Here is an 18,280-nt window from a genome sequence, read left to right as displayed (position 1 = left end):
ACAGTGGAAGATTATAGGCAGAAAGAAAAGAGATCTGCTCTTGACGGACTGAGATGATGATAAGTAGCCCTGAATTAGAACTGCTGTGAAGTCACCATGAAAGGTGACTAAGTATCTGAACAAGAGTTTTGAATTTATTGACACGTGTTGATACACAAGGTGCAAAAGAGTTTTAGGGGCAGAGCTCTTCAAATAAAATTATTTAAAAAAACAATAACAAAAAACCCAAACAACACTCAAGATGGTTCTACTGGGAGAACTTTTCTGTAGTTTTTATAGAAGTTCGTTGATCTGAGAAATTTCACAGTCACCAAATGGGCTTTAGAATATAGTTGGAAAATTACATATGAAGTTTATGCGTTACTGGTGTCTGAGAATAGGACTTCATTACATTGCCATAGGCATCCTTGTCAGCTCTGTCTCCCTGCCTGTCCCAGCAAGATAAGAGGCAGGGTCTCCACTACTTCATGCTTGTACATCCAATTCTCAGGAGATGGACTTCTATGCCCCATTGTCTTGAGATACCTCCCTGCCAGATGGAGGCAGCCACCTCCCATCAGGGCACAACGCCTCAGAAGGACATTTGCTGGGGGTGTCCTGCTGTGAACCTCCTAGGGAACAGAAATGGGACACTCCCGTGAAAGGGGAGAAGCATTTTCCCTCCTGACAGGATGTCACGACCCACTTGGAAAAGTTCTTTATAACTTCTCATCACGATGAACAAATTCATCACCAAATTCAAACACCAATTCATGTGTCAGGGAACTCTTATGTCTTATTGTATAATCATCTTAACTCCATCAAATAGTCCACTATTTAGTCTCAAAAGTGTCGGCTAACGAGCCCTTTACTTTTACAACAAACTTCAACAAGCTGCTAACTCCCACAACAAACTTCAGGGCTAACAAGGTCACAATTTAATATGCTCCCAGTCCTAACAACATTTCAGGTTCCCTGGTAAGAGAGGGGAAAGAGTTCCCTGGGGGTAAGAGAGGAGGGAGAGACAGACTAATCCACTTCTTTTTATAGTTTATCTTGTACACATGTCTTACGTAAAACAGATTTTTGCACCATTTCGTTCATGCATGCAATAGTCAGCCCTTTAGAACCCTCCAGGAAATGAGGTCTGTGGTGATCCTGGAGCTCCTTGTAGTGAGGTGCCCTGTAGTGAGATACTCAACCCCCGTCTTGATGCAGGCACACTGAGCATGAGTCTCAAGTCAGAAAAGAAAGTTGTCTCTGTACAGCACAGCCCCACCTCCAAAGGACCCTCTTTTATAGTCACAACTTTCCTGTCAAAACAGTCAGAATGTTTGAGGCAAAACATGCTTACATGCTTATGTCTGGTCCTCCACAAGGGGAGCAAGGTTGTCTCCCATCCCACAGATCCCTCATAGTGTGATTCATCCCATTCAAAGGAGGTGGCATCCCTGAGACTCATTTGTCCTTCATTTTCTTTCAAAGAGGGAAACATGGAAGACGTGGCCTTCAGCAGACTAGTAAAGTTCTGCTTATTCAGCACCTTATCTTAGATGCTTCACAAGAAAGACCAAGAAGTCACAGCCAGCTTGGTGTCTCAATTACAGGTATTCCCATTCTGGTTTCTTAAGGGCCTGGAAAGCCTCCTCCTGCCACCAGGACCTAACTGTTTCCATTACAGATGTAATTTTTAATTTTAATGCCAATAATGAATAAGCAGGTGCAAAAATAATAGCTAGTTTTAGGGTGAGCTACGTACGTATGGGTAGCTCACCATAGTTGTCCTGTGAAAACTGCAGAAGGCTGCTTGGGGTAATTTGTCTAGAGCTCGTAGCGATCACAATCCCAAAGTGCTGGCTATTTGGTAGCACAGCAACAGAAAGGTAAATTAGTTTTTTATGTAGGATTACTCAAGGTATGTATTCCTCAATAAAAGTAATGTAAAAAAATTTGAAATTCGTATTCAAAACATTTAATGTTTTAGGAAATAAATTGATCTAGGCATGGCTAGTTTGCCTGTGACTTTGCCACTTCAGTACTTACCTTGTAGCTATATAGTGTGCAATATTTAAATAAACAAGAACATTTATACTTCTAATACAATACATAAAGCCTATACATACTCATCCAAAGGATGTGCTCATAAGCCTCAAAAAAGCTGTCTCTTGCCATGGCTCACAAAAGCAAAAGAAAGAATTACTCACTACACTGCTATTGTACGTGTCAAAAAGTCTGGAGGAAAATTTGCCTTGATTGGAATTTGTGTGTGCGTGTGGTGTCAAGTGACAGTTCAAGGAGCTGTTTCCTTACTTCATGTGTTCAGTGTCTGGACAAGTATCAGAAACAAAATAGTTTTTCTTTAAGGGTGTGATGCTGGTAATGTGTTAATCATACATTTGGAAAAATAGGTCATGTAAATGCCAGTGTAATGACTGTGTCTTTATATTTTTAAGGTTGCCAAAAAAAGAGGAAGAGAGAGGTTTGCAGTATGCTCTAGTGTGATAGCCTCCATTAAACTGCACTGCTAGAGGGGTGTTGCTGCTGGCACTTGATGCATGAAACTATGTTGTTCTTTGGCAGTTGTACATATTACAGTATTTGACACCATGAAAATACCGATACTAATTTGGGCACTGGCAGATTTCTCACTACCACAGTTAACACTGTAAATAGGAGGGATTTCATTTAAATAGGAGGGATTTTTGATTAGAAAATCATCATCACTGTAGTAGAGGCTCTTTCAAGTATTTGTGTCCTTTTTTTTGATTTTTCACACAACTTTTTCAAACAACACCATAATCACCTATTATATATGCTGTTGGTTTGGGTTGGGTTTTTTTTTTTTCCATTCCTTTGCCTCTCCTTATGTCTACACTTGGCTTGTTTTTACTTGGAGTGGCTTGAACATACAGCATGTAATCTGTGCTGTTTGGCTAAAGTGTTCAGTCTGGTCTTCGCTGAATACTTTAACAACAGATTTTCCATTTTAGTTTTTTCAGTGCTGCCTTCTTAAAGTAAAAATACTTTAGTATGTTTTTGCTTTTATTATAAATCACATTAAAATATTAATATTACTGGAGTTGAGCCATAAAACAAGGAAATGTCAGACCCTTATAATGTTTCTAATTATATACAGCCTACGTCTACTCAGAAAATTGTGATTTCCTTTCTTGTACATTCAAAGTGTCTTTATAGTTAAAAAAAAAAAAAAGGTTTTGATTTGCAAGAACAATTTGCCACTAAACTTTTGGCTTGAAGAGTGTAGTGGTGTGGCAAGAAAGATGTTTAACTTTGCCAGGTTTAAAGGTTTGTTATTACTTACAGTAATATGTTGAATATACAATAATAAATACTGTAGGAAAAGGCCTGAGGAATAAGTGTGCATTAAAAATTAATGCCTGCTGCAGTAAATCTGAAATAAGTTATCTTTCCAGGAGCTAAAGTTTTTATCATTATTCAGAACTTTACTTTGGACCGTTAATATATGTAATTAAAGCCCCAAACCATCACAGATTTTTCCTTCCTTCAGAAAGGAGAGATGAAAATAGCCCTCATCTAGTCACTGCAGAAATCATTTTCATAAAAGTTGATCCAGTCCCTCCATGCTGTAACCCTCTTCCTAAGGAGCCTTCCACAATCTGCTGCCAGCTTTAGGTTGCATTTAACATTGCAGAAACTAAAGAGTGTTAGCTACTCCTCCCAGTTTTTAAAATTGATTTACCTTAATGCTGATTTAAGATGTTTAACTTGGCTTCTTGGAATGCCTGTGTCTCCTGTTAATATTACTTTGTCCATGATCTTAGAGTTTGTGTTTCTACAGAAGATAACTCTTCTCTGCTAGGATGTGATTTCTGAAGTAGAAATTTAATTTCTTAAGGAAAAAAAAAAAAAAAAAGGGAGGGAGAAATTTTATAAAAAGAAATGTGTGCCGAGTAACTCACATACCTATCTCTTCTCCTCCTCAAGTCAAATGCATAGTGAATACTGGTTTTTATCTCCATTAAGAAGCTCCATATCTGGCTTCTATACTTGCAGGATATTGATCTTCTGTTCCATATAGCTATCGATTCCATAGTTAACTGAAATAACAGGTTGGTATCACTGCAGTAATGTTAGTTATTTCACACATTCATTTTTTAATTCCAAGTAGTACAGATTTATTATATCTATATTAAAATAATGCCTTAATTCCCTTTATACAGGGTTCTATTTCAGCATTATTTTAAACAGGAAAAAAACCCAGTATTTAGAAGCAGCAGAAATCTAGATCATTAAGGCAATTTTTGCCCCATTGAAGACAATAGCAAAAATTCTGCTAATATCAATAGGATTGCATTTTTAAGTAAACAGGTCACTCTTATTCCAGCATTACCACTAATGAATACTAAAGAAGTCACTTAACAAATCAGTACTTTGGTTCACCTATCCATCAGTAAACTATCAAAGGAGTTTATAATGTTACCACTCAATGTTAATAGTTGCAAATTTTCAAATTCTTGTTTAAACACATTCTAAAGCAGCATATTACTATTCTTCATTTAAAGTATCTGTGCTTTTAATGAGGTACTCCAGATATATTGCAAAACAGAAATAAAATTTGCTCATTATACCTGCTATGCTAAACATCTCTGGAATATATGAACTGTAAAGATGCTTGGGTTTTAGGAAAGGAGGTGCAGAGAGATAATGACAGTAAGTGCTATTATCAAAGAACTGAAGAATTATACTTCATTGTATTTTCTCTGCAGGTACAGAATGAGGTCATGCTTATACAGCTGACAGAATCCTCACTGCTACAAGGACCTTCTGAATTTGGAATAAGCTCACACTTCAGATTTGATTTGTGGTGAATCTGATTCCTGTATTGGATGTTCTCTGCTCTGCTGTTTTTATTAATCTGATATGTCAAATACAATAGATACCAAAAGTCCAACCTAATCTGTTTAAACTGCAGAAATGTAGAACAAACAATCCTTAACATGCCACCTTGGTGTATGATAAAAAGTAATAAGCTGACTTTCATTGTATCTGTCATGTTTTTATCTGTTGAATATCACTTAATTTTTAAAAACTGCATTGATCCTATCCTATGGTAAATTTAATATCAGATATCTTAGAGATCAGCATATTTAAGTGGCCTAAGAACAAGGTTAGCAGTAAAATTGCGTATTTGTGTTATTTTTTAAAAAACAGATTTCATGTATATCACTGCAGGAATTAGACTTAACAGGAACAAAATCAATAATGGTTGACACTTCTGCAACTTATACCATTGCCAACATGTTATGTTAAAAGAAACAAAACAACAAAAACATGGGGGATTCACTTAATACATCTACATCAAACAAAATACAACAGCTGTTTAACTATGCCATGCAATACCACAGAGTAGGTTAATAGGCAGTTACTATCCATCTGAAATCGTAGGAACTTAGTAAGCAAGGTGCTGTTATCTAAACTGGAATTTGACCAGGATGTGAAAGTTTACTTACTGTTTTTTACAAAACAATTATTGTATGCTGATTAAGATAGAGGATGTTTCCATGGAACAGTATCGTTAACGGCCTCCATTCATTGTAAAGCCAGAGTTGTAAGAACAAAACTGCCACAGGACAGAAAACCTCCAGGTTTCCAATCTGCAAGGTATCTGCCTTCAGGACAGGCAAGAGGACAGGCAGAGTTGTAGAAGAAATGTCACTGATGTTGAACTGGGCTAAAATATTCTACGTTAAGACAGAACTAACATAATTCAAGAATTTGCAGTGACACTTCAGCATTTTATGTTCTTGGGCAGCTGAGCTTCTCCTGGGATATCTTACTAAGAGTCAAATCCCTAGCATAAGTGGTAGCAACTAAATCCAAAGAATTCCATGTTGGACTTTGTCTTCACGAAGGAAAAATTAGGGCAGAAGCAGCAAGGAAAACAAGTTTGTTTCATTTAGTTAGAACAGTATCTCATTATATGTATTAGATGGTTAAAATAATCTTATGCTCCTACCCGTTTACCTTCATCAGGATAGCATGTAATAACTACAAGCTACCTTGCTCATATTAGGATTTTATCACGTTAAGGCACTCTATATGTCCTAAAGTAAACGTTTTCCGTAGAGCAAAAGAGATGCATTTCCTCAAATATATTATTACCCAAGTTTATTTAATGAGACCACATCATACTGAGATTCAGAAATAAACACTTGGAAACAAACCATTTAAAATATCAATTTGAAAGAAAAGGGAAAAAACCAAAAAAGCTATCCGTTATTATTTTCTTTTGACTATGTAATAGTATAAGCAAAAATTAGTTTATATATTTTTGTATTTTATGGGTTTTGTGATAATAAGTTATCAATCCATTTCACCTTACTAAGTTCTGGGGAAAAAAATCATTAAGACTCGTCAGTGATTCTAAATAAAAACCAGTACTTCCACTCTCCTGAAAATTTTGAGATGTCTTGTTTGCGCTGCTTCAGAAATTTTAAATGTTAAAATATTGGACCTTGTTGCAGGATGGAATTTCTAAGTAGATCTAACGTTAAGTACAAGCCTGAATTTTAGGCAAGTTTCAATCATTTATTAATGTTACTCAAATGAAAAAATGCTTTTACCTGTCAAGACAGACTGTACTCCATTGCCCATGCAATTCATTTACCAGAAGTTAATTGCTTGCCAATCACAATTGATTTACAAACCTGTTTTCCTCCAAGTGACTGACCTTCAATTAATATAAGATTAAAACAATATAAACATCTATTTTCTTTCTTTCCCAAAATAGTTTCACGGAGGCCTTATTCTCAAGTACAGATATGTACAATACATGTCCTATCCAGACATGAATATTTTACAGAATTTTCTGATACCACAACTCAATGGCTTCAAAATTCTACAATATCTTGCAGGTATCCTGCTTAATGTCAGTTTTCCTCACTTACCATTTGTTACACAAAAGCTGCTAGTTACAGCAATCCTTGTGCTTGACATCTGTCATGAACATCTGTGGATTACTCCAACTGCTTGTAAAAATAAATTAGGGAACTTGTTATGGTCTAAACCCACTAACACTCATTTATTAATTAGATTTCAGTAACTAGTTTCTGAACTTGAATAACTTGTATGCCGGATGTCTTATGCTGAAACAAGAAGCCAAGGAGTTGGGGGAAGGGAGCAGGGAGTGAGTGATGTGCATTTAAAAACAGCTGTGTAGACTACAATTTTTTAAGAAAATCCTTTGTTCATTATGTGCTTCTTTGTAACTGTTACATGATAGAATCTAATTATTTAGATAGGAAATTAACTCCATAGCTATTTGGTTGTTGCTGAATGGGGAAGAAAGCCTTCTTTTGCTTTCCTGTAAGTTCTGATGTCTTGGGGTTTTTCTTTTTAGTCTCTTTAAAATCCACCTATCATTTCTATTTTTTAACATTTCATACCCTCTCTCACTGCAAATGGGGCCACATTTTTTTCCAGTGAATAACATCAGCAACAAAAGAAACTCAAATTTAGAAAGCCACAGGCAGCTAAGGACCATCTTACAGTTTCAGAGACATAAAAGGACACTCACTCCTTTTAACAGGACAGTCTACAGCTTCCAATTTATTTAAGGACTAGGCAAAAATTAGCTAGCTTATACCTGTCAAATTCATGACAATTCCAAGTTCAAAGAATGAGGGAATCATATCTTAAGACAAGCTCCATTCCACCCTGCACTAGCTCATGACATTCAGATTGGTATCTGCAACCTGATACACGCAGTTCAGGATGGAGCAGAGGTGGTGTCATTTGGATCTGGGCCCATCTGTAATAGACAACTTATTAAAAACCCAGACAAACAAACCAACCCCCAAACCAAAACAGTTGATACAACCAGCATGAAAACACGTTTAAGCTTTTTTCAAATAGATGATCAAACACAGAACTCTTTCAACTGCTTTATTCCTCTGATTACATTCCCCAAAATCTGGAAGAAAGAATACACAAAAGAACATTTAAATGGGAGTAGTTCATATTTTCTGTGTAGTTCTTCAATTTCTGAGTATTTCTTCTTCTGTGCAGTGGTGATGGTTAGGAGACAAAAATGTGTACCTCAAAACTTAAGTTAGAGTCTTATCTTTATATCAGTTTTTATTACGAACTTGCCTATTTTCCATGTACAAAAAATAAATATACTACACAGTAGAAGAGTAGAAAAAGAAAAGATTACATATTCAGCAGAACAAATTGCCAATTTCCCCCTCATCCACTGTGCTGGGTTTGGGTGGGGTAGAGTTAATATTCTTTACAGTGTATGGGGCTGTGTTTTGGATTTGTGCTGAAAGCAGGAATACAACAGAGCTGTTTTTATTATTGGTGAGCAGCCCTTACGCAGAGTCAAGGCATCTTCTGTGGGGAGGCTGGGGGTGCACAAGGAGTTGGGAAGGGATACAGCTGGAGCAGCTGACCCAAACTGGCCAATACACACCATACAGTGTCATCCTCAGTATTTAAAGCTGGGGGAAGAATGAGAAAGGAGGGGGACGTTTTCAGCGATGGCGCTTGTACTTCCCAAATACACGTGATGAAGCCTTGCTTTCCTGGGGATGGCTGAACACCTGCCTACCCACGGGAAGTGGTAAATGGATTCCTTGGTTTTCTTCGTGTGTCAGGTTTTTGCTTTACTTAGTAAACTGTCTTTACCTCAACCCATGAGTTTTCTCACTTTTACCATTCCAATTCTCTTTCCCATTCCACTGTGAGAGAATGATTGAGTGGCTGTGTGGGACTTGTTTGCTGGCTGGGGTTAAACCACAACATCCATACATGTGTTGGTACTTACTTTCCTCAGCAGCATTATGCAGTTTGTGCACTTTGATGACTCTTAAAGACACATGTTTTTGGACCTTCCTAATTTTTTCTGGTTATACATGTACTTTTCAAATTCAGGAATTATAAAAGGCATGTACAAGTAAATCCGTATCTAGATTATGTTTAAACCCATTAATGGGATGAAATAGAAAACAAACATTTCCATCATTTAAGCCTGTTTCCTTTACTTTTCCAAACTCTGCACTGTCAGGTTCACCACTTTGGGGATGCCACTCCCAAGTGTGACTGCAGCCACTATCACACATACATTCTTCCCAGGTCTCAGCAAGAAGACTAACCAGCAGCATCAAAACAGCAAGCAGGATATATGCACACAGAAATAAAAGCTCCCAGTATATTCTGATGTAGCTCTCCAGTTGACCTGAAACTCCTCTTCATATGTAAACAAGGGGCAAGAGAAATCCACAACCATCTCCTTTTTGAGTTTTAATAGTATGCTCTGTTTTTAAAAATCTTCTTGCAAGTTTGTTCAGCTAGTTTCCAAAGAGATTATTTTAGTGGCTGCTAAGTATGCAAAGCCAAAATCAAAATTGAAAGGAGCCTTTATATTAAGTAAATAGAACTATAGGTGTAACTCATTTTAAGATATATAACAGAACATTTAATTATATTGTTCTGAAAATGTGGCTTCTCCAGTTCATCTTGAATTTGGCAAAATTGTACTTACAGTCCACAAATAATATTTAAAAGATACTTACAATTCACTCAGTGCTATTTATTTCACCTTCTGTCTCTGCATATTTTGTTTGCTCACGTGAAGCTCCTACTGCCCAGCCAGCTGCAGATTTTTTTCCTACATCTCTGCTCATCCCATTTCTCCTGTTCATTCATACCTTTTCTTGTGTTCCCATTTCCCACGTCCAGCAGCAGGTCAAGGGACAAATCTTTTGGAAAGGAACAGAGAGACAAACACCAAAATAAGGCTGTGGTAAGACAAACAAAATATTACTGCAAGTTTGCTTAAATTCAGGAAACTGTAGAGGCTTTGGGGTTTTTTTTGCTCACAGATTATGTCAGCATTTATGTACTTCTTTTGGTGTTATTTCATACTTGCTGTATGAAGCTGCTTCCTTAGGGGATTTAAGAATCTATTGCTTTTCTCCGCGAGAAGTAACATTATTCTGTTCTGTCTTACTATATCCAGAATCTGATAGACTTGTCAACATATTTTTTCATTTAAATCTTTTTTTTTTTACTGTGAAGCTGTATAAGAGAACATACTGTTACAGTTTTTTGAAGAAAAATTAATGCCTAACGGAGTGCATCCAGGCAGCTGAATGATACTGAAAATGGATGAAAAATATGATTCATTCCAGTTTTCTTCTGGATTGGAGGTGCCTGCTGAGCAGATCTAGAAGGTTTAAAAATTATTGATTAAATATAGGTCAATGGCATCTCATAAACAAAACCTGACTACATCTAAAATAGTGACTTAAATGTTCATGTGGTGGCTAAAAGTCTTTTTCTGCCTTATTAAAGGATTTAGATGAAGGAAGTTTACAATTTTACAAGGAAGTGCTTCCCTGAAAATATAAATGATTAGGTATAAGTATGCTGTGTCTGGAAGATAAAAAGCACAGTACAGAGATATACTTAAAAAAGCAAGTGTTTATGTGCTTGATATAGTGTAGTTATAGTATATTACACAGAGTATACATGAGCTGCCTTGCTCAATTCACATAGGATATAAATAGTGGTATTAGATGTCGGTGAAATTCTAAGTGGATACATACCACTCTACAAGCAGTAATCCCTCTGCTAGTATTAGTATCACCTTCATTGATCACTCCACCATCATGGACTTTTTTATATTGCATCATGAAGAAGTTTTGGCTAAAAATCTGAATATTGTTAACACAGTTTTTGTATTACTAAGCCTTTTTGTCAAGACTATACTTTTCTCATTTCTATATTTGCTCTTGCCTTGTCTAGGCTACTTCTGGCTTTGTCTACTCGATACTCTGTGCTCTCTTTAGATAACAATTCGATGTTTGCTTTGTCAAGCATCCATGCAAGTACTGGCTCAAATAACCTTATTTAGCTTCTCTGCTGCCACATATCCCAAATTTAGGAAAATTTTCTTCCATTGATACTCAGTATTCCCTGCTGCTGGATCACTACGTTGTCAGTGTGCTGCTACTGTCATGCTGGCTAATGACCTGGATGCAAACGTCCAGGGCATTAACTGAAGTGGAATTGTAAGGATGAAGTGATTGGAGCAGCACAAACCAAACAAGTAATTTTATTTTATAAATTCAAATGCAACTTGTTCTTTATGAGAGTTTGAAATCCAATTTTCATATTCAGGTTCCAAAATGGTGTAGTGGTGTAATGTTTTAATGATTATCCCCTTGAGCCGTCCACAGATCATCATTAGTTGCTCCCCTAGTGCATAAACCTATATGATCAATATATTTCCTGACTTTGTTCAAAGGCAAACTGTAATGATTCTGTTGCTCACACAGTCATACCCACACCCTTTGATGCTTCCCCAGGCTTGATAAATGCAACCCTTTTTTAAGCCTCTGAATAATACACCACGTAACCTATCCATCAACATGAAATGACCCTGTCATTACAGTACAGCTCTGAGGCTGCACATCCATTCATCAAACATCTTTCTTTGACCATAATGGTAAATTTCAAGTTCATATTCATTTGTAAAGTTTCATATCATTGTTTTCTTTACTGCAAGCAGCAGACATTATATTTGTGGAAGAATTAGCAACAGCAGCATCATAAATACAGTTGATACTTTTCACAAATGAGCCTCTTAATCAGAACTTGTTAGTACCACACGTTCTCATTTTTTAATAGATCATAGGACAGTTCTTATTTAATGGGGCACAGGGAGAGATTCATTGTCTTGCCTCCAAAAAACAGCTGCCATGGGCTAAACATACTGCCAAACTTTCCCAATTTCCCCAGCAGTATTTCCTCTAAGCAGTCCCAAACACTCAGAATTTCCCAAATATGCCTTGTTATTTGGAAAATATCAAGTGAATATAAAGAACCATGTGCTACTATTAAAACTACAGGTAATTGCAAATTTCCTTGTAGCCCAGCTGGGACCAAAAAAAAAAAAAAAAATCTCAGAAGGACTTCACAGAATGGAAAAGTTGAAATTTGAAATTGACTTCTTTTAAATGACCTTCAGCTGATGACATAGCACTGTCACAACTGCTTCTGCTGTACACCAAGTATTAGAGAGAAAATAAAAGGCTAATGAAAAACACAGGGTATTCTTGAGTATGCCATAAATAAAATAACTTTACTTAATTAATAAAAATAGTGTATTAGCTAGCTTCATGATTAGTGGTCTAGCTATAGAGACTGTTCATAAATTCAGTTACCTGGGATCAAATCTACTCAATCAGAATCTGTCCAATAGAAACTGGAAAATTTTGAAGAATAGTTGATCCATCCATGGCTTCCCTTATAAAAGCCTGGGAAAAAAATTTCACCATGAAAGTAGAAAGATTTGACTGGTAAAGTGCCTAATTTTTTGCTGTAGCAACTTACGAATGTGACTTTTGAGAAATTATTGATAGTGACAAAGAAAATTGAAGCTTTTGCGATATGGTGCAAGCAAAGACATCTTCTGGACAGAAAAGATGATAAATGCACATATTAAATATATTATTGGAGAAAAGTAGACTTGGTTGTCAGAAATGAATAGGTGTAAATGTATGTGCTTTGGACACATCAGGAGCAGAGATGGAAATAACCTTGAGAATGTAATTATGGAGAGAATGGTGACAAGTCATCATAATTGAGAGCAGCTAGAAAGGAGGTGGATAGATGACATGCAGTAGGCTGCTGTAACTTCAGTTTCTGAATGTTCAAAACTAGCAAGGGATCACGGAGGCTTCTAAAAATTCTCCTGTGAAATCGCCAATCTGCAGGTGCCAATAAATTGATTTGACTTCACTTGCAGGCAAATGAAAGAAGTGCAATCATTCTGTCAATAGAGTGGTTTGTAAATTACAAATGTATTCATAAATATACACTTTTTCACAATGGCCTAAATGTTATGTAAAGTGACAATCCTTGTCATTTCTGAATGCACCAGGACACTACAAAAGTTCAGTGGCTATATATATATATATATACACACACACAAACACATAGGCTGGGGAGCTAACAAATCAAGAGCAATCAAGAGTAGCCCTGTACAAAAAGCATTTGGGGTTGCTGGTGGGTGAGAGGCTGGACATGACCCAGCCATGTGTGCTCACAGCCCAGAAAGCCAAACATGTCCTGGGCTGCATCCAGAGCACCGTGGGCAGCAGGGCCAGGGAGGCGATTCTGTCCCTCTGCTCTGCTCTGGTGAGACCCCACCTGCAGTGCTGCATCCAGCTCTGGGGTCCCAGCACAGGAAGGACATGGACCTGCTGGAACTGGTCCAGAGAAAGGCCATGAAGATGATCAGATGGCTGGAACGTCTTTCCTATGAGGAAAGGCTGAAAGAGCTGGGGTTGTTCAGCCTGGAAAAGAGTAACTCCAGGGTGACGATAAAACAGCCTTCCAGTACCTAAAGGGGACTTACAAGAATGATGTTCATTTTCGCAGATAAGACAAGAGGTAATGGTTTTAAACCAAAAGAATGTAGATTTAGACCAGATATAAGGCAAATATTTTTTACCAGGAGGGTGCTAAAGCACTGGAACAGGTTGCTCAGAGAGGTTATGGATGCCCCATCTGTGGAAACATTCAAGGTCACACTAGACAGGGCTTTGAGGAACCTGATCTAGTTGGAGATGTCCCTGCTTACTGTGGGCGAGCTGGACTGGCTAGATGACCTTTAAAGGTCCCTTTCTACCCAAACTATTCTACGGTTCTATGATAACTGCCCTATTTCCAAACATGGTTCAGAATAAGGCATTTTTAGGCAGCACAGGGGGAAGTCCTCCTTACCAAAACCAGAGCAAAAATAACATTTAGATAAATCATGGCTAGGGAGCAATTTCAAAAGAGTTTATAATCCATACAGTATTTGGTCCTTCCCTAAATTCAGAACTCGTACTACTCCATGAAGACTCAGTGAGTTGTGGGACTCTCCAACAGAAGCACTTTGTGTCTCCATCTAATTATCTTTATGATGTAATCCACATAAGTCCTCCTTCACCCTTTTACAGATTTTATCCTGTCAATGTAGAAAATGGGAGATACACAAGTCCCTGGTTTTTGGACAAAGCTCGCTTCCTGGTCTGTTCTAAGAATAATTTCACTGTAATTCCCTCTGGAATGGAACACTTTTTGGAGCTTTTTCATTATGGCAATGCACATTGTCAAGAAACTCATCTCTGACCCACCTCAATTTACAGCAGATGTAAAATACATCAACTATTAAAATAGGCAGTTAAAACAATTAGATGATGTTATCAAAGATATGTTATACTGAAACATTTAATTAGAAACATCAGGGAGAACTTTGAAGGTCCAGTGCAGCAAACTTAGAGGCTATAATTTTAACTGGACGAGCTGCACTTAACTGCATGTGTGAGAGAATAAACAAATGGACAAAGAGGAAAGACAGCCAGAAACAAGGACTAATACCACAGTCAAAGAGCTGTAAGAAAAAGCCTCTGAGCAAAACTGAGGACAAAAAATTATTTTTCAGACTTTGTTTTTTACTGAGTGCAGAGGAACTGGAGTATTGCAGGAAAAAATGTTTATCATTGAAAAAGAAAGTCTTTCAAAAGGAGAGGAAAAAAACCCAATACTCCAGTTCCTCTGCACTCAGTAAAAAACAGTCTTTCAAAAGGAGAGGAAAAAAACCTAGCATTCATGATTAGGAAGCAACCTGACAGAGATACCTGTCAAGATATCTGTCAAGAACTGGCAGATACTACAGTAGAAAACAAGCAATTTAAGCATTTTTTTTGTTTGCCTCTTGACCTGTTTGATCGTGATTTTAAAAATTTAATACTGAAGGACCACACTCCACCACCTGGTTCTGCAAAACAGGGAGCTTTCAAGAGCATAGTTATTATTAGGAGGACAAGTGCTTTCCTAACCCACTAGATAGTATTTCTAACTTGTCTGCCCAGCTGAATGACAGATATTACTGCAGTTCACAACACACTGTCATGTCTTAATGTGACTGTTTACTTCTTAGTCATTGTTACTATCCATGTTTACTGTATTAACAAAGACCTGAGGACAACCACTACACAGTTCCTGGAAACATATGAGCGTAGCTTAACTTAATCAACATGAATTAAAGGATTTTCTGTGCTTGAAGTAATCACTCCATACTTTCTTCTGTTTCACCTGAAAGACGTTTTGTTCTGAAAATCCTGTGCTGCAGTATTTCCCCCACCAGTAAAAACACCACATTTTTCCTTTCTTGATCCTTTCCTTGAACCTGTCCTATCACAATACAGAGAAAGAAGCATCTCACAAGGCTGCCCCACAGCTGTTCAGCACCCTCTCGGTCTGCTTATGAATAACACTTGCAACCATAGTCTAAAATATAATAAAAAAAACCAAGAGCAGATCAGAGTAAATACATTCCAATAAAAATAATGTGAGTAAAGGTAATAAAATTCCAGTGGAAACAGTAAAATCTGGGTAAAGACTAAGGGACTCAGTCATATTATTAGAGCCAACCAGTAAAACCCAAGGGATCATGTGAACCCAGCTACAGCTGTACAAGCGCAGTCCAAGTCAGATCTCAGCTGCTTGCTGAAATTAGAAGGGTGAAGGTCAAACAAGCAAAAGCAACAAACCAGACACTAGCAGCTGTAATCATGTCTGATGAGAGCAGATTTCAGGACAATTCAGATTACAGAGTACCACAGGTCAGATTATCTGAAGCTTTTATGTTTTTACATTCTGAAAATACTATGCATATATTCAAGCTAATGGCAGTTCAGTGTTCATTCATACCTCCCTTAATTGGGTGTGGTATCAGAACCACGTGCTCTGTTTTAGCCCTTTAGAATTTCAAATGGCACAGAAGTACAAATCCCACTGCTTCTCTTCTGAGAAAAGATAGGACCATTGCCTAATCAGCCCATGATTTCAGAATTAGCACCTATTCCTCTCAGCCACTTTGCTGATATGATTTGTCCAAAACTCATTCAAAACACCACATATCTGGCTAACATACTGCTGACTAATCACCCATTACCCGTAAAAACAGGAATCTTGTGTGAACTCCTTGATAGTCAACCTTCCACTGATGCCTTTCAAGACTTTTTGTTATTCTAACTTCACTATTTATCCGAAATCCGCAAGAAGACAGAGAAACTTTGGTCCACGACCAAGAGTACTTCAGTGTGGGGATTCACAAAGAACTTGCATAAGATGAAACAGAATTTTAATTGAATGAACAAATCTTGCCTGGCACTCTCAAGTCAAATCTTTGAATTCCCGTGTCTAACTACATGCTACTTTCAATGTACATATTCCTTACAATGCAAGACTTTATTTTACTCTTTGGTGAAAAATAAAAGCGATTAGAAGTGCATACTAGAGGCTTTGCACCGTGTTTCTCCTCAACTTAGTTGTTGGAGCATAGCCCTTTACCATTACATTCTTAGTCCTACTTCACAATCCATTGTATAAACATTTCTAAGTAAAGATGGTGTCAGTTTGTGAAAGAAAAAATCTTGTAACTACAAGATTACAACAAGAAGTTATAACATTGTAGATCACACTAATGATATACATAAAACAGTGCTTTTCAATAAAATTAAAGAATATTTGAAAATAAATATTAAAACCCAGGAAGTTCAGAGACTTAGGTGAAATTTCTGGAACGCCAACACCCATAATACTTCAATTCTGCCCAAAGAGAAGTCTGCCTAACATCTTTCTAGCTTTATGTTTAGTTCATGAAAAAAAAACCTTAGCAACAGACACTTCAAGTTTATTTCTTGCATCATTTTTACTAACTTAGATTCTGTCTTTTTCTATTTAAACTGAAACCAGCTCATAAAGGTTTTTGATATATACTTTATTTAGTTACAGAATAGTCTTCTAGGATTTGTTTCTAATTTACTGTGCTAATACAAGTGTATTAAAAATAAGGAACCTACACCAAATGGTTTATATTAGTAATTTGATTTGAGAAGAAAGTACTTTATGTAACAAATATAAGGATAGAAGACCCACATATGTTCAATGTATATTAGTTCTGACAGTACATTTTATTTGATTGACAACAAATTAAAGTTGATAGCTAGTCTGAGTCCTTCAACACTAAGGCAAATCTAAACGGCCCTTTTAGTTTGGATTAGGAAAAAAGATTACATGTACTGGCTTTATTTATTTACTAAAATCAGTACAACTTTAGGGTCACCTGTCCATTGTGAATGCCCAAATCCATTGATCCTTAAGCGTGGAGAGAATAATTTCATCTAAGTCTGGATTCACAACCAGATTTAAATGCCTGGCCTGATGACACTCTTCTAAATTTCAAAAGCAGTGTCTGAGATCCTCCAAGTGTTCCTTGCAACTCTCAGTCATTTTCACCATAATCCTAAACTGGTTTCATAGAGGCTGTGGACATTCAAGGCTTTAACTCCCCTAGAACAACACTGCAGGGAGACTACGAACACAAGTGTAGGAGAGTAATTTCCTACCCACATGCTATTACACCACAAGTTCCAGAGAGCTTCTCAAGTCTTTGTACATTTTCCACCCACACCTTGTAAAGCTGGAATTTGGCATACTTCTCCATAATCTTACTTACTCACCCCTTTCCCCTCCCCTCACCCTCCTGCATCTTTCCGTTGCCACTGCCAGGCCATGCCAGCCACTCTGCTGTGCCGAGCAAGGCTCCGCTCATACCTGTGCAACCCCCACGGAGAAAAACGTCCCTCCATGGAGACTGGTCCTGACCTCCTGCCTTCAGTTTGCTCTACGGAAAACTCATTAGAGATTTTCAGAATTAGGAAAAATAATACTTTTAGCTGGTTTGAATGACAAAAATAACCAGCTGAAGACCGGAAATTAGTCTTGATGGGTTAAAAGTCCTCTTTCAGCTGTCACACACCTTCTCTCAGCAGCACGGGCATCTGGAAAACACTCCATAGCCACTACACTTCCAACAGGCAGGGTACGTTCTGCAGATTCAAAACAGACAGATATATCCCACTTTGCTACTGAGTTTCCAGACATACCCCATCCCTTGGAAATATGAATATTAAATTACAAAGACATTTTGAAGGGAAGGATTTCCTGAGTTGGCTGGCGAGGGCTCCTTTGGTCTGCATATTCAATTTTCTCCCTAAGATTTATAACCAAAATGTGGCTTCTCCTCATCTGTCTGAAGAAGGACTGTTCACTCTCGCCTACCACCGCACTCACCGTGCCACCCCACACACCGTTTCCCCACACTTTCTTCTCTATCACGCTGATCAGGCCCCATATGTCTGAGGGACCGGCCAGACGAGCCCGTGCAGCCATGAGCGGCCCCGGCTCTGCAAGG

The 18,280-nt window shown here is 37.6% G+C and overlaps 1 long non-coding RNA gene across 2 annotated transcripts; it reads right to left on the bottom strand.

Annotated features, from left to right (window-relative positions):
- Positions 1-7,890: 7,890 nt before the first annotated feature.
- LOC108449163 lies at positions 7,891-18,274 on the bottom strand. 2 transcript variants are annotated; one of them, XR_001865299.1, is made up of 2 exons: positions 18,160-18,274; positions 7,891-9,722 (listed from the first exon to the last, which is right to left on the bottom strand). It is a non-coding gene; the product is annotated as an uncharacterized LOC108449163 (long non-coding RNA). The 2 variants fall into 2 exon arrangements; XR_001865298.1 differs by lacking the exon at positions 18,160-18,274 and adding an exon at positions 17,846-18,153.
- Positions 18,275-18,280: the final 6 nt, after the last annotated feature.

The sequence above is a fragment of the Corvus brachyrhynchos genome, unplaced genomic scaffold (assembly GCF_000691975.1).
Source record: "Corvus brachyrhynchos isolate BGI_N302 unplaced genomic scaffold, ASM69197v1 scaffold17, whole genome shotgun sequence".
NCBI lineage: Eukaryota > Metazoa > Chordata > Aves > Passeriformes > Corvidae > Corvus > Corvus brachyrhynchos.
The sequence above is the reverse complement of the archived record's forward strand: the minus strand, read 5'-3'. Positions and strand labels throughout refer to the sequence as shown.